At 46.4% G+C, this 12528-nt stretch overlaps 1 long non-coding RNA gene across 1 annotated transcript in view; it reads right to left on the bottom strand.

The window, feature by feature from the left end:
* Positions 1-11820: 11820 nt before the first annotated feature.
* The window catches only part of LOC119923121, a 6434-nt gene continuing 5726 nt past the window's right edge, over positions 11821-12528 (bottom strand). Inside the window, exon 3 of the long non-coding RNA XR_005448775.1 lies at positions 11821-12003. This is a non-coding gene — a long non-coding RNA (uncharacterized LOC119923121). The remainder of the gene's footprint in view (positions 12004-12528) is intronic.

Consider the following 12528-nt stretch of genomic DNA (forward strand, 5'->3'; position numbering starts at 1 on the left):
TTACTAGGGGTCAAACACTGTTTTTTTTTTCTGGTATTTGTTAAGCACTTACTATGTGCAAAACACTGGTTTTTAGATGGTATTTGTTAAACGCTGACTATGGGTCAAACTGGTTTTTTTCTGATATTTGTTAAGCGCTTAGTAGAGCTCCAACACTGGTCTTTTAATTCTATTTGTTAAGCACTTACTATGTGCAAAACACTGGTTTTTAGATGGTATTTGTTATGCCCTATTTGTCAAACTGTTTTTTTCTGATATTTGTTAAGCGCTTACTAGGGGTCAAACACTGGTTTTTTTCTGGTATTTGTTAAGCACTTACTATGTGCAAAACACTGGTTTTTAGATGGTATTTGTTAAACGCTGACTATGGGTCAAACTGGTTTTTTTCTGATATTTGTTAAGCGCTTAGTAGAGCTCCAACACTGGTCTTTTAATTCTATTTGTTAAGCACTTACTATGTGCAAAACACTGGTTTTTAGATGGTATTTGTAAAGCTCTGACTATTTGTCAAAGTGTTTTTTTCTGGTGTTAAGCACTTACTATGTGCAGAACACTGGATTTTAAATGGTTTTTGTTAAGCAGTATTTGTCAAACTGGTTTTGTCTGGTATTTGTGGAGTTTACTAGGGGCAAACTGTTTTTTTTATGGTATTTGTTAAGTGCTTGCTATGTGCAAAACCCTGGTTTTTAGATGGTATTTGTTAAGCGCTATTTGTCAAACTGTTTTTTTTTTTCTGGCATTTGTTAAGCGCTTACTAGGGGTCAAACACTGCCTCATTTCTGGTATTTGTTAAGTGTTATTATTATAAACACACTCAAAAATGTGGCTCTTCTGTCTCCGTGATTCCTGTTTTATTTATTCCGAAAATATCGATGCCCGGATAGAGCATTGGGAGGAAACTGAGTTTCTCACCCAGCAGACAAGTGGCGGAGCCAGGATTAGAATCAATCAATCAATCAATCAATCAATCGTATTTATTGAGCGCTTCCTGTGTGCAGAGCACTGTACTAAGCGCTTGGGAAGTCCAAGTTGGCAACAGGTCCCTACCCGGCCTCTTTTATTTATTGTGTTTCTGTTATTCTTCTATATCTTCTATATATGTTGAGAAGCAGCGTGGCTCAGTGGAAAGAGCCCGGGCTTTGGAGTCAGAGGTCCTGGGTTCGAATCCCGGCTCCACCACGTACCTGCTGTGTGACCTTGGGCGAGTCACTTCACTTCTCTGAGCCTCAGGTACCTCATCTGGAAAATGGGGATGAAGAATGTGAGCCCACGTGGGACAACCTGATCACCTTGTATCCCCTCCAGCGCTTAGAACAGTGCTTTGCACATAGTAAGCGCTTAACAAAGTCATTATTATTATTATTATTATTATTATTATTATTATTATGTTCTATGTTCCGATTTGCACTTTCTGAATATGAGAACCGTTATCCGCCCCATCTGTTTTTCCCTTTCGAGGTGATTCTTTTCCCCGCACGCCAAAAAATGAAACAAACCGATTCTGTGAGCCCGTTGTTGGGTAGGGACCGTCTCTCTATGTTGCCAACTTGGACTTCCCAAGCGCTTAGTACAGTGCTCTGCACACAGTAAGCGCTCAATAAAGAAGATTGAATGGATGAATGAATAATGGTGTTTGTTAAGCGCTTACTATGTGCCAAACACCGTCCTAAGCGCTGGAGGGGGATACAAGGTGATCAGCTTGTCCCCCCTGGGGCTCACAGTCTTCATCCCCATTTCACAGATGAGGAAACTGAGGCACAGAGAAGTGACTAATAACGATAAGAATAATAATAATGATGGTATTTGTTGAGCGCTTACTATGTGCCCAGCACTGTTCTAAGCGCTGGGGGGGGTGGGGGGGAATACCAGGTGATGAAGTTGTCTCCCGGGGGACTCACTGTCTTCATCCTCATTTGACTGGTGAGGAAACTGAGGCACAGATAAGTTAATAATAATAACAATAATGGTGTTAGGTGCTTACTATGTGCCAAGCACAGTTCTAAGAGCTGGGGAGGTTACACGGTAACCCGTGGGGCTCACGGTCTTCATCCCCATTTGACAGAGGAGGGAACTGAGGCCCGGAGAAGTGAAGTGACTTGCCCAAAGTCACACAGTAGACAAGTGGAGGGGGGCGGGATTCGAACCCACAACCTCGGACTCCCAAGCCCGGGCTCTTGCCACTGAGCCACGCTGTTTCCCGGCTTTATGGGCCTATTTGCCCCAGAACGTCCAATCTTCTGCCTTCTGACGTTTTCCCCTTTTCTCCTTCCCACCCCTCTTTTTTTCTCCCCTTTTCTCTCCCCTTTTCTCTTTCCCACCCCTTTTTTTCTCCCCTTTTCTCTCCCCTGTTTTCTCCTTCCCACCCCTCCTTTTTTCTCCCCTTTTCTCTTCCATTTCTCCTCATTCTCCCCTCCCTCTCCCCTCTTTTCTCCTTCCCATCCCTCCTTATTCTCCCCTTTTCTCCTTCCCACCCCTCTTCTTTTCTCCCCTTTTCTCTTCCCTCTTTTCTCCTTCCCACCCCTTTTTCTCCCCTTTTCTCTCCTTTCCATTTCTCCTCATTCTCCCCTCCCTCTCCCCTCTTTTCCCCTTCCCATCCCTCCTTATTCTCCCCTTTTCTCCTTCCCACCCCTCTTTTTTTCTCCCCTTTTCTCTTCTCTTATTTCTCCTTTCCATCCCACCTCATATTCCCCTCCTCCCCTCTTTTCTCCTTCCCACCTCTCCTTTTTCTCCCCTTTTCCTCTCCCTCTTTCTCTCCTTCCCATCCCTCCTCCTTCTCCACTCCTTCTCCCCTCTTTTCTCCTTCCCACCCCTCCTTTTTCTCCCCTTTTCTCTTTCCCACTCCTCCTTTTTCCCCTTTTCTCTCCTCCTTTCTCTCCTTTCTATCCCTCCCCATTCTCCCCTCCCTCTCCCTTCTTTTCTCCTTCCCACCCCTTCTTTTTCTCCCCTCTTTTCTCCTTCCCACCCCTCCTTTTTCTCCCCTTTTCTCCTTCCCCACCTCCTTTTTTCTCCCCTTTTCTCTTCCATTTTCTCTTCTTTCCATCCCTCCTCATATTCCTCTCCCCTCTTTTCTCCTTCCCACCCTTCCTTATTCTCGCCTTTTCTCTCCTCTTTTCTCTCCTTTCCACCCCTCCTTTTTCTCCTTTTTCTCCCCTTTTCTCCTTCCCACCCTTCCTTTTTTCTCTCCTTTCTATCCCTCCTCATTCTCCCCTCCCTCTCCCCTCTTTTCTCCTTCCCACCCCTACTTTTTTCTCCCTTATTTCTCCCCCTTTCTCTCCTTTCCATCCCTCCTCATTCTCCACTCTCTCCCCCCTCTTTTCTCCTTCCCACCCCTTCTTTTCTCCCCTCTTTTCTCCTTCCCACTCCTCGTTTTTTCTAACCTCCCTCTCCCCTTTTCTCCTTCCTACCCATCCTTTTTTCTCCCCTTTTCTCTCCCCTTTCTCTCCTTTCCATCCCTCCTCATTCTCCTCTCCCTGTCCCCTCTTTTCTCCTTCACACTCCTCCTTTTTTCTCCCATTTTCTCTTCCTTTTTCTCTCCTTTCCATCCCGCCTCACATTCCTCTCCCCTTTTCTCTCCTTTCCACCCCTCCTTTTCCTCCCCCTTTCTCCTTCCCACCCCTCCTTATTCTCCCCTCCCTCTCCCCTCTTTTCTCCTTCCCACCATTCCTTTTTTCTCCACTTTTTTCTCCCCTTTTCTCTCCTTTCCATCCCTCCTTATTTTCCACTCTCTCTCCCCTCTTTTCTCCTTCCCACTCCTTCTTTTTCTTCCCTTTTTTCTCCTTCCCACTCCTCGTTTTTCTCACCTCCCTCTCCCCTTTCCTCCTTCCCACCCGTCCTTTTTTCTCCCCTTTTCTCTCCCATTTTCTCTGCTTTCCATCCTCCTTATTCTCCCCCCCTCCTCTTTTCTCCTTTCCACCTCCCCATTTTTCCCCTTTTCTCTCCCCTTTCTCTCCTTTCCATCCCTCCTCATTCTCCCCTCCCTCTCCCCTCTTTTCTCCTTCCCACCCCTCTTTTTTCTCTGCTTTTCTCTCCCCTTATCTCTCCTTTCCATCCCTCCTCATATTCCCCTCCCTCTCCCCTCTTTTCTCCTTTCCACCCCTTCTTTTTCTCCCCTTTTCTCTCCCCTTTCTCTCCTTTCCATCCCTCCTCATTCTCCCCCTCCGTCTCCCCCTTTTCTCCTTCCCATCCTTCTTTGTTTCTCCCCTTTTCTCTCCCCTTTCCCCTCCTTTCCATCCTTCCTTATTCCATCCCCTCCCTCTCCCCTCTTTTCTCCTTCCCACCCCTCTTCTGCCTTGGGAGAGAATAAGCTCCTTGGGGGCAGGGAAGGGGGTCTGTTTATGGTCGTATTGCCCTCTCCCCAGCGCTTAGCACAGTGCTCTGCGCCCAGTGGGCGTTCAATACATACGACGGAATGAATCGAAAGAGGCGTCCTTCTAATACAGCGTGGCTCAGTGGAAAGAGGCCGGGTTTGGGAATCAGAAGTCCTGGGTTCTAATCCCGTCTCCGCCACTCGTCCGCTGTGTGACTTTGGGCAAGTCACTTCCCTTCTCTGGGCCTCAGTTCCCTCCTCTGTAAAATGGGGATGAAGACCGTGAGACCCCCCCTGGGGACAACCTCATCACCTTGTATCCTCCCCAGCACTTAGAACAGTGCTTGGCACATAGTAAGGGCTTAACAACTATTATTATTATTATTATTATTATTATTATCATCATCATCATCATCATCATTATCATTATTATTATCTGGGCCTCAGTTCCCTCATCTGCAAAATGGGGATGAAGACCGTGAGCCCCCCGGGGGACAACCTCATCACCTTGTCTCCCCCCCAGTGCTTAGCACAGTGCTGGGCACAGAGTAAGCGCTTAACAAATGTCATCATTCCCAAGCGCTTAGTACAGTGCTCTGCACACAGTAAGCGCTCAATAAATACGATTGATTGATTGATCATCATCAAGAATTAGTACAGTGCTCTGCACCCAGGAAGCGCTCAATAAATAGGATTGAATTTATTTCTATTCATATCTCTCTCCCCAACCTCCGGGCAGCGCTCAGTAAATAGGATTGAATTTATTTCTATTAATACATCTCTCCCAAGCGCTTAGCACAGTGCTCTGCCCCCGGGAAGCGCTCAGTATATGGGATTGAATTTATTTCTATTAATATCTATCTCCCCCTCTCGACGACCAGGTCCTTGAGGGCTCCTTGATCATTATTATTATTATTATATTATATATTATATAGAGTTATTAATACTATAATATTATTAATCCCTTCTAGCCCGTAAGCCCTTTGTTGGGTAGGGACCGTCTCTAGATGTTGCCAACTTGGACTTCCCAAGCGCTTAGTACAGTGCTCTGCACACCGTAAGCGCTCAATAAATACGATTGATTGATTGATCATTATTATTATTATTATTATTATTATACTATATATATTATATAGTGTTATTAATACTATAATATTATTAATCCCTTCTAGCCCGTGAGCCCGTTGTTGGATAGGGACCGTCTCCAGATGTTGCCAACTTGGACTTCCCAAGCGCTTAGTCCAGTGCTCTGCACACAGGAAGCGCTCAATAAATAAGATTGATTGATTGATCATTATTATTATATTATTATATATTATATAGTGTTATTAATACTATAATATTATTAATCCCTTCTAGCCCGTGAGCCCGTTGTTGGGTAGGGACCGTCTCTAGATGTTGCCAACTTGGACTTCCCAAGCGCTTCGTACAGTGCTCTGCACACAGGAAGCGCTCAATAGATACGATTGATTGATTGATCATTATTATTATTATTATACTATATATATTATATAGTGTTATTAATACTATACCATTATTAATCCCTTCTAGCCTGTGAGCCCATTGTTGGGTAGGGACTGTCTCTAGATGTTGCCAACTTGGACTTTCCAAGCGCTTAGTCCAGTGCTCTGCACACAGGAAGCGCTCAATAAATATGATTGATTGATTGATCATTATTATTATATTATTATATATTATATAGTGTTATTAATACTATCATATTATTAATCCCTTCTAGCCCGTGAGCCCGTTGTTGGGTAGGGACCGCCTCTAGATGTTGCCAACTTGGACTTCCCAAGCGCTTAGTCCAGTGCTCTGCATACCGTAAGCGCTCAATAAATACGATTGATTGATTGATCATTATTATTATATTATTATATATTATATAGTGTCATTAATACTATAATATTATTAATCCCTTCTAGCCCATGAGCCCGTTGTTGGGTAGGGACCGTCTCTAGATGTTGCCAACTTGGACTTTCCAAGCGCTTAGTCCAGTGCTCTGCACACAGGAAGCGCTCAATAAATACGATTGATTGATTGATCATTATTATTATTATTTACTATATATATTATATAGTGTTATTAATACTATAATATTATTAATCCTTTCTAGCCTGTGAGCCCGTTGTTGGGTAGGGACTGTCTCTAGATGTTGCCAACTTGGACTTCCCAAGCGCTTAGTACAGTGCTCTGCACACAGGAAGCGCTCAATACATACTATTGAATGAATGAATGAGTGAATGAATGAATGAGTGAATGAATGAGTGAATGAATGAGTGAATGAATGAATGAATGAATGCATGAATAATCCGGCCAACACTGCCCCCTTGCGGATTTTCCTTTCATTGTTTCTCCCATCTGCTGATTCCCTGCCTCTTTATCGATTCATCCTACTTATTGAGCGCTTACTGTGTGCAGAGCACTGTACTAAGCGCCTGTGAGAGTCCAAAACAGCGGCAGAGAGACCCATTCCCTGCCCCCAACGGGCTAAATCGGGTGATAGCCGTACATCAACAGCCCCCCAGCGGCTCCGAGTGAATCAATTCCTGTAATTCATTGAGCCCCGACTGTTATTCCTGGGCGCAGAGCACTGTGCTAAGCGCTGGGGAGAGTCCAATACAGCAATAAACGGGCCCAGCCCCTGCCCACAACGGGCTGACGGCCGAGAGGGGGAGAGAGAGCCATGGATAGAAATCAATTCAATCCTATTTATTGAGCGCTTCCTGGGCGCAGGGCACTGTACTAAGCGCTGGGGAGAGTCCAATACAGCAATAAACGGGCCCTGCCCACAAGGAGCTGATCGTCGAGAGGAGGAGGTAGATATGAATAGAAATCAATTCAAAGCTATTTATTGAGCGCTTCTCGGGGGCACAGCAATGTGCTAAGCGCTGGAGAGAGATTATATTAATAGAAATAAATTCAATCCTATTTACTGAGAGCTTCCCGGAGGCTGGGGGGCGAGAGATATGAATAGAAATAAACTCAATCCTATTTATTGAGCGCTTGCTGGGCGCAGAGCACTGTACTAAGCGCTGGGGAGAGTCCAATACAGCAATAAACGGGCCCAGCCCCTGCCCACAAGGAGCTGATCGTCTAGAGGGGGAGATAGATATGAATAGGAATCAATTCAATCCTATTTACTGAGCGCTTCTCGGGGGCACAGCACTGTGCTAAGCGCTGGGGAGGGATATAGAAATCAATTCAATCCTATTTATTGAGCGCTGCCCGGAGGCTGGAGAGAGAGACAGGAATAGAAATAAACTCAATCCTATTTATTGAGCGCTTCCTGGGCGCAGAGCACTGTACTAAGCGCTGGGGAGAGTCCAATACAGCAATAAACGGGCTCAGCCCCTGCCCACAAGGAGCTGATCGTCGAGGGGGAGATAGATATGAATAGAAATCAATTCAAAGCTATTTATTGAGCGCTTCTCGGGGGCACAGCACTGTGCTAAGCGCTGGGGAGAGATGTCTTAACAGAAATAAATTCAATCCTATTTACTGAGCGCTGCCCGGAGGCTGGAGAGAGAGACAGGAATAGAAATAAACTCAATCCTATTTATTGAGCGCTTGCTGGGCGCAGAGCACTGTACTAAGCGCTGGGGCGAGTCCAATACAGCAATAAACGGGCCCAGCCCCTGCCCACAAGGAGCTGATCGTCGAGGGGGAGATAGATATGAATAGAAATCAATTCAATCCTATTTATTGAGCGCTTCCCGGGGGGCAAGGCTCTGTTCTAAGCGCTGCGGAGAGATATAGAAATCAATTCAATCCTATTTATTGAGCGCTTCCTGGGGGCAAAGCATTGTGCTAAGCGCTGGGGAAAGAGATATGAATAGAAATAAAGTCAATCCTATTTAGTGAGCACTTCCGTGGGGCAGAGCACTGTGCTAAACGCTGGGGAGAGAGATACGAATTGAAATAATTCATAATAATTCATAGAATAATTCAGTGCAGGGAACGGGTCTCTTTATTGCTGTATTGCACTCTCCCCAGCGCTCAGTACAGTGCTCTGCTCCCGGGAAGCGCTCAGTCCATTCCACTGAATGACCCCTCCAGACTGCCAGCTCCTTGTGGGCGGGGAATGGGTCTCTTTATTGCTGTAGTGGACTCTCCCCAGCGCTTAGTCCAGTGCTCTGCACACAGGGAGCGCTCAATAAATAGCGCTGATGAATAATGTCTGTCTCCCCCCCTCTGGACAGTGAGCTCGTTTTGGGCAGAGAATGGGTCCGTTTGCTGCTGTACTGGACTCTCCCCAGCGCTTAGTACAGTGCTCTGCACCCAGGAAGCGCTCAATAAATACCAGAACCAACAGCTTTCTCTGTCATTTCTTTATTACAGCTGTAATTTCTTTATTCTATCTGTAGTTTATTTATTGATTAAAATTAATATCCATCTCAGGAGGGGATGTGTTTGTTTATTGCTGTCTCGTCCTCTCCCCAGCGCTTAGTACAGTGCTCTGTGCTCAGGAAGCGCCCAATAAATACCGGAACCAACCGCCCTCTCTGTCATTTCTTTATTAACAGCTGTAATTTCTTTATTCTATCAGTAGCTTATTGATTTATTGAAATTAATATCCATCTCCCCCTCTACACTGTGAGCTCGTTTTGGGCAGGGAATGGGTCCGTTTGGTGTTGTATTGGACTCTCCCCAGCGCTTAGTACAGTGCTCAGCACCCAGGAAGCGCTCAATAAATACCAGAACCAACTGCCCTCTCTGTCATTTCTTTATTAACAGCTCTAATTTCTTTATTCCATCTGTAGCTTATTGATTGATTGAAATTAATATCCATCTCTGGAGGGGATGTGTTTGTTTATTGCCATATCGTCCTCTTCCCAGCGCTTAGTACAGTGCTTAGCAACCAGGAAGCGCCCAATAAATACCAGAACCAACCGCCCTCTCTGTCATTTCTTTATTAACAGCTGTAATTTCTTTATTCTATCAGTAGCTTATTGATTTATTGAAATTAATATCCATCTCCCCCCCTGCACTGTGAGCTCGTTTGGGGCAGGGAATGGGTCCGTTTGGTGTTGTATTGGACTCTCCCCAGCGCTTAGTACAGTGCTCTGGGCCCAGGAAGCGCTCAATAAATACCAGAACCAACCGCCCTCTCTGTCATTTCTTTATTAACAGCTGTAATTTCTTTATTCCATCTGTAGCTTATTGATTTATTGAAATTAATATCCATCTCTGGAGGGGATGTGTTTATTGCCATATCGTCCTCTCCCAAGCGCTTAGTACAGTGCTCAGCACCCAGGAAGCGCTCAATAAATACCAGAACCAACCACCCTCTCTGTCATTTCTTTATTAACAGCTGTAATTTCTTTATTCTATCTGTAGCTTATTCATTTATTGAAATTAATATCCATCTCCCCCCCTGCACTGTGAGCTCGTTTGGGGCAGGGAATGGGTCCATTTGGTGTTGTATTGGACTCTCCCCAGCGCTTAGTACAGTGCTCTGAGCCCAGGAAGCGCTCAATAAATAGCAGAACAAACCTCCCTCTCTGTCATTTCTTTATTAACAGCTGTAATTTCTTTATTCCATCTGTAGCTTATTGATTTATTGAAATTAATATCCATCTCGGGAGGGGATGTGTTTGTTTATTGCCATATCGTCCTCTCCCCAGCGCTTAGTACAGTGCTCTGCGCCCAGTAAGTTCTCAGTCCATCCATTTGAACGAATGAGTGAATGAATGGATGAAGGGTTAGAATACTTGTACTTCCCAAGCGCTTAGTACAGTGCTCTGCACACAGTAAGCGCTCAATAAATACGCTTGAATGAATGAATGAATGAATGAATAATAATGATGGTATTTGTGAAGCGCTTACTATGTGCCAAGCACTGTCCTAAGCGCCGAGGGGGAGACAAGGTGATGAGGTTGTCCCCCGGGGGGCTCACGGGCTTCATCCCCATTTGACAGAGGAGGAAACTGAGGCCCAGAGAATAATAATAATAATGGTATTAAGCGCTTACTCCGGGACAAGCACTGTACTAAGCGCTGGGGAGGATACATGGTGATCAAGCTGTCCCCCGTGGGGCTCACGGTCTTTAATCCCCATTTGACAGATGAGGAAACTGAGGCCCAGAGAATTATAATAATAATAACAATGATGATATCTGTTAAGCGCTTACTATGTGCTGAGCACTGTACTAAGAGCTGGGGGGGAGACAAGGTGATGAGGTTGTCCCCCGTGAGGCTCACGGTCTTCATCCCCATTTGACAGATGAGGAAACTGAGGCCCAGAGAATAATAATAATGGTATTTGTGAAGCGCTTACTATGCGCAGAGCACTGCTCTAAGCGTTGGGAGAGAGACAAGGTGATGAGGTTGCGGGGGGCTCCCGGTCTCCATCCCCATTTTCCAGATGAGGGAACTGAGGCCCAGAGAAGGGAAGTGAGTCCCCCAAGGTCACCCAGCAGACAAGGGGCAGAGCGGGGATTCGAACCCACGACCTCGGGCTCCCAAGCCCGGGCTCTTCCCACAACGGCCCCATCCGTAATGTATTTACGAAATCTGTGATTCATTTCTTAAATCCGTGATTTATTTATTACATCCGTGGTTGAACAAACACCATAATAATTATTCATTAAATAATGAATGTACATGTACATAATGTCCATATTTACTATTTTCTTTATGTTGTTAACGATGTGCATTGAGCTTTAATTCTATTTTTTCTGACGACACCCATCCACTTGTTTTGTTTTGTCGTCCGTCTCCCCCTTCTAGACCGTGAGCCCGCTGTCGGGTAGGGACCGTCTCTAGATGTTGCCCAATTGGACTTCCTAAGCGCTTAGTACAGTGCTCCGCACCCAGGAAGCGCTCAATAAATACGATTTAATGAATGAATGATGGGATTGAGGCCTGTCTACGTGTTTTGTTTTGTTGTCCGTCTCCCCCTTCTAGACCGTGAGCCCGCTGTCGGGTAGGGACCGTCTCTAGATGTTGCCCAATTGGACTTCCCAAGCGCTTAGTACAGTGCTCCGCACACAGGAAGCGCTCAATAAATACAATTAAATGAATGAACGATGATAGTGAGGCCTGTCCACATGTTTGGTTTTGTCGTCCGTCTCCCCCTTCTAGACTGTGAGCCCATTGTTGGGTAGGGACCGTCTCTAGATGTTGCCCAATTGGACTTCCCAAGCGCTTAGTACAGTGCTCCGCACCCAGGAAGCGCTCAATAAATACGATTAAATGAATGAATGATGATATTGAGGCCTGTCCATATGTTTGGTTTTGTTGTCCGTCTCCCCCTTCTAGACCGTGAGCCCGTCGTCGGGTAGGGACCGTCTCTAGATGTTGCCCAATTGGACTTCCCAAGCGCTTAGTACAGTGCTCCGCACCCAGGAAGCGCTCAATAAATACGACTGAATGAATGATGGATGGGATTGAGGCCTGTCTCCATGTTTTGCTCTGTTGTCCGTCTTCCCCTTCTAGACTGTGATGTTGGGTCGGGCTTGTCCCTCTCTGTTGCCCAATTGTACTTTCCAAGCGCTCAGTACAGTGCTCCGCACACAGGAAGCGCTCAATAAGTATGACCGAATGAATGAACTGTTCTTCTTATTATCTGCGGTGCCTTGATGGCGTGTGGGCTCCGTTTCCTAGATCTGCGATGGCTTTATTGAAGTTCTGAGGCAGGGGGATGTCAGAGGTGCAGGCTCAGAGACACTTTGGTGGTGTAGCTGGGGACCGAATCTGCAGTCACGAGGAAGAAGAGGCGTTCAGTTAGTGCGTCCTTTCGTTCATCCGGCCCTATTTACTGAGCGCTTCCTGGGCGCAGGCCCCTGAGGGAGGGAGGGAGGGAGGGATGGAGGGATGGATGGATGGGTGGATGAGGGAGGGATGGAGGGAGGGAGAGAGGGAGGGATAGAAGGAGGGATGGAGGGATGGATGGATGGGTGGATGAGGGAGGGATGGAGGGAGGGAGAGGGAGGGATAGAAGGAGGGATGGAGGGAGGGCTGGAGGGATGGAAGGAGGGCTGGAGGGAGGGAAGGAGGGATGGAGAGAGAAAGGGAGAGAGGGAGGGAGGCAAGGAAGGAGGGATGGAGGGATGGAGGGAGGGATGGAGGGATGGAGGGAGGGAGGGATGGAGAGAGGAAGGGAAGGAGGGATGGAGGGATGGAGGGAGGGAGGAAGAGAGGGATGCAGAGAGGGAGGGAGGGAGGGATGGAAGGAGGGCTGGAGGGAGGAAAGGAGGGATGGAGGGAAGGAGGGATGGA

The sequence above is a fragment of the Tachyglossus aculeatus genome, unplaced genomic scaffold (genome assembly GCF_015852505.1).
Source record: "Tachyglossus aculeatus isolate mTacAcu1 unplaced genomic scaffold, mTacAcu1.pri scaffold_145_arrow_ctg1, whole genome shotgun sequence".
NCBI classification, from domain to species: Eukaryota; Metazoa; Chordata; class Mammalia; order Monotremata; family Tachyglossidae; genus Tachyglossus; species Tachyglossus aculeatus.